This window comes from Pinus tabuliformis, chromosome 3_2, assembly GCF_031772625.1.
Source record: "Pinus tabuliformis cultivar Carrire ecotype Pingquan chromosome 3_2, CPIR1, whole genome shotgun sequence".
NCBI classification, from domain to species: Eukaryota; Viridiplantae; Streptophyta; class Pinopsida; order Pinales; family Pinaceae; genus Pinus; species Pinus tabuliformis.
In genome coordinates this window covers 969,649,264-969,654,264 of record NC_142302.1, presented here as the reverse complement: position 1 = coordinate 969,654,264, position 5,001 = coordinate 969,649,264, and positions in this window count along the sequence as shown.

Sequence of the window (5,001 nt, the reverse complement as noted above, 5' to 3'; positions counted from 1 at the left end):
TTGTGGGATCCCAAAGTGAATCCACACTCACTCAAAGAATAGCTTAACAATGGGCTTTGCTGTGATACTCTTCTTGCAGGCCACCATGATGGCTATCCTCGAGAATCTGTCGACAACCACGAAAACGCAGTCATTTTTGTGCTTAGTAGAAGGAAGGCCTGACATGTAATCCATGGAGATAGATTCCTAAGGTTGACTAGGAGTAGGTAGAGGAGTATATAGTCCTTGCTTATTGATGGTTGGTTTGGAGATGGCACAGTCAGTGCAGGATCTAATGTACTTCCCAACGTGCTGAAAAAGTTTCGGCCAATAAAAATACCTCTGCAATACCGCCACTATTTTCTCTACTCCGAAATTTCCAACGAGTTAACTGTGAAGTGCCTCCGAAATCATCTTTGCACACTCGCTTGAAGGAACATAGATGTGACCTAGGTGGCATAACACTGCATCCTGAAGGTGAAATTTTGGAACTTGCTTCCCTTCCAGGAGTGTCTGGTAGGTGTTGTTGAATTGTGGATTGCTATGGTAAAGATGTGTCCACCTCAAAGTCTCGTGCCCACATGAGTCGAGCACAATGATCAACGCCATGATTGTTGGTCAATTGAGGCAATATGCAACATCGGTGCTTCCCTTCTTATACTTGATGCTAAAATGGAATTGTTGCAGGTAGGTGGTTCATTTCTGATGGCGATTGTTCTCCAACTTCCCTTGTGTCTATATGAACTGTAGGGGTCATTGGTTTGTGTGGATGACCTTTTCCTTCCCAAGACTATAATGCTTCCATTAAAGTCATGCCTACATAATGGAATACATTTATTTTTCATAAGTGGGATACTTTCAGACAATATCTGAAAGTTTCTCACTATGGTAAGCCATTAGATGCCCCTATTGAGTAATAACTACACCAATAACATATTTGGAAGTGTTTGTCTCAATCTCCAATGGTTGTTGCAGGTCTATTAATGTGAGCATTGGTGCAGAGCAGAGGCAATGATTCAACTCTACAAATGCCTTTTGTTGGGTTTCAGACCAAAAAAACTTTGCTTTCACTTTGCCCTTGGTGACTTGAATTAAAGGCCAAGTGATATGAGAGAACCCCAAGATGAACCTACGATAGAAATTGGCAAGATCCAGAAAGATGTGGAGCTCTATTAGAGTGGTTAGGGCTAGCCAATCCCAAATGACTTATATCTTGGCTAGGTCCACATGCACACCTTGCTCATCAATGATGTACCCTAGGTATTGAACCTAGGTCATGCCAAAAGTGCATTTCTCCAAATTGGCACACAACTTGTGTTGTCGCAGGGTTTGAAGGACTTATCGAATGTGGTGGAGGTGCTCTTCCCAACTCTGGCTGAACATCAAGATGCCATCTAAATACACCACCACGAATGCATTGGTGAAGGGTCGCAAGATGTCGTCCATCAATATCATGAAGGTTTTGAGGGCATTCATCAACTTGAAAGGCATGAAAAACCATTCAAAAAGGCCCTCCTTGGATTTGAATGAAGTCTTCCACACATTGGAGGGTTCGATAGGCACCTGATGATAGCCAGAATTCAAGTCAATCTTGATGAAATATTTGCTCCATTTGAGCTGGTCCAAAAGGCCATCAATCTGTGGGATTGGGTACCTATTCTGGACAATGATCTTGTTCAACGCCTGATGGTCAATACAGAGTCTCTAGGTCCCATCCTTCTTCTGTACTAATACAATCGAGCTCCCACAGGGTAATGAGCTTGGTATGATCTTCCCTTTCTGCAACAGCTCCTAAATCTGCCTCTTGATCTCATTGTTCTCCAAAACAAAGCATCAAAAAATCAGTCCATTGGGTAGTGTTATCACCCCAAGAAACTCACCTAGGTTGTATATCAGTGATGCTCGGGAACATTACAAACTCAACAAAAATGTTGGATAAATGGTGGATGAATGAAATAAATGCTGCATATTCAAGCCAGATAACCACTTCTACTATGATTGACCCCAAACATGGTTGAACACCCCCAGACTACAAGGCTTTTAACCACCAATTGCTCACAGTTTTTAAAGACAATGTGATGATGGAGAAGACTGATCACACCAGCAGATGCACAGGTCCCTGTGATGGCCAGCTGCAACCAGTAAGGAGGTCTGTAAATCTATTATCTAACACACAGACAGGATGATAGCTCTTTGGTATTAGAACAACAAAAACCTACATACAAATTCAATGATACAGCTAAATTCTAACACACAGGTGGGATGACAGCCCCTCTGATGCTAAACATTCACAGCACATGAACAACTGTAAAACAGGCACAGCCTGGAACATAGAAGAAGTGAAAAATGAGCAATTGACAACAAAAGAAGCTTGTATTAGTTGGAAATGAAGACCAGACACTGCAAGCCTCACAATAGTTGCAGTCTCCAGAAGTTGAAGTTTACACCAAAATTACATTTATCAAACACTCATCAACCTAATTACATCGTTTTTCTGGGTATATATAGAATCTGTTACAAAAATGGTTCTACTAGGCTATGCGTGGAGGTGTCTTAATTGACCACCAACCACATTTACAGTTAGATATGGGCTTCTGATAAGATCTGAATGTTTTAGTTAACATATTTGACATTCTCAGTTACTTTGGTGTACTTCCTTGAACAGGTGGAATGTTTCCTGCATAAATGTTCATAATTGCATAACAAGTTGAACTGCTCAAGGAAATACTTTTCTCATCCTTGACCATGATGTTACATGAATGCAGGTAGCTGAGGACTTAATGTGCACATTGCTGGATTATCTCTTCCTTCTTCGCACGCACAAAACATGCTGAAAATACTGAAAAATGAATAAAAATGGATGAAGAGCCGAGGAGGAACACTGGTTGTTGGATGGATTACATGGAAAACCAAGATATGCTGATGGGATGCAATGGGAAGGCACAAAGGCATGATTGAACATGAATCGTTAGATCCGAGAAATGAACGGCAGAGATTTGATCATAGGGAGATTAACAGGAAAATCGAGCGAAGACAGATGCGGGCTGTCGGATCATGAGATGGGAAATTGGACGGTCGACGGGCAGTTAAGACAATCGACGGTTAACGCATGGGGAGCCATACCGAGAAGGCGGTAAGCGGTCTCCCCGCACCGCTTTCGGACTACGGCAGTTTTCGTACAGGGCGGTGTGATACAATGGCATGGAGACGTGTGTCCAACGGGTCGGCGGGAAATCGCTTTCCCCACTACCTAACGGGCATGCAAGTTCACGGGATGGGAAAGCAAAAAGCGTCAGATGACAAGGAAAGTACGATTAGAAGGTGGGATTTAATCGTACGTTAGCAGACGCGATTTGACAGGTTAAGGCGCGGGTTTTATTACTATGGCCATGCAGGTTATAAACGTTAAGAGTTAAGTGCCCGGGCTAAATAAAAGAGGTTTATATAAGGTTTAAACGGGTTTAAAAGGTTAAACAGTGTTAAAACAAAATATGACCTGGGAGCCAAGGGAAATAGAATTATAACGGGGTTTAGGGAAAATAAGGAAAATGATAGGGAAGGAGGAAAGATCAAATAAACTGCCACGAGCCTCTTAAGCATGAAACAACACTGCCACAGTAGAAATTTGATTCTCCAAATGCATAAGTTCATAGCAGAGCTAACACTGCCTCCTTCTGGGGATGAGATCCTCCCTGTGAGGTCTCAAGAACCTGCAAACCATTTCCTTTCCAACTGCAAACAAACTAGCCAAGATTCCTAGCGTTCCATTGGGCATGGAGTCTACTTTGCCTGCACAAAACTGATAAACACAAAAAAATTACAGCCTTTAAGGCTCAAAGACCTTAAATAACATAAATTTTCAAAAACCGCCCATTAACTGGGCCATCAAAAACTGTTTCTCCTCCCATACTTTTCAGTATGAAGGTGTTGTTCCCATGAATCTGTGAAATGATGAAAGGCCCTATCCATAAAGCATCAAATTTCCCATGGTTGCCTTTCTTTTCCTTTAGTGCATCCCATTTCAAAACCAAATCACCAACCTGAAAATTACTTGTTTTTGCCTTTTTGTCAAAGGCTTCCTTGATCCTTCTCTGATGTGCTGCAACCTTTTCAACCAGCTGTTCTCTAATCTAATGTAACTCTGTCAAATCAGTGATTCTTCTTGCCATGTCTTCTTCCTCATCCTGCTCTTCTTGAAGGAATTTTGCCACAGGGAGAGTTAACTGAATTGGGAATACAGCCTCAGTGCCATACACCAGTTTGAATGGAGAACTCCCTGTGGATTTCTTGATGGTCACTCTGTCAGCCCACAGTGCATACTTGAGCTTTGAATCCCAATTCTTTTTATTGTCCTCTAACAGCTTTCTGGTTATCTTGATCATACTTTTATTAGAGGATTCTGCTAGACCATTTCCTTGAGGATAATATGAGGTGGAATGAACAAGTTTGATTCCCATTGAATCACACATTTCCACCAACTCTTTGGCCCTGAAGGCTGCTACATTATCTGTGATTAACTTATGTGGACAACCAAATCTGCTGAAGATATTCTCTATTAAAAACTTCATGACCATATTATGATCAGCCTTCCTTGTAGGGACTGCCTCAATCCACTTTGTGAAATAATCAGTGGCTACTAATATCCACCTGTGCTGGCCACTGGAATGTGGATTGATTTCTCCAATAAAATCCAAGCCCCGTTGCTGAAAAGGTCCTTTTGCCTGAATTGGCTTTAGGGGCAGGGACTTCAATTGCCGTCTTCCTTCAAATCTTTGGCACCTGTCACAAGATTTAACAAAAACAAATACATCAGAAAATAAAGTGGGCCAATAGTACCCAGCTCTGAGAATTTTATGGGTTGTAGTTTTCCAATAATGGTGCCCTCCACACATGCTGGAATGAAATTGCTGCATGACTTATTTTGACTATTCTTTGTCTAGCCACCTTAAAAATATTCCAGATGGATCCCTCCAGTAGAGCAGATTTTCCATAATGCAATACTTTGTTGCTCTAAGTTTTAAA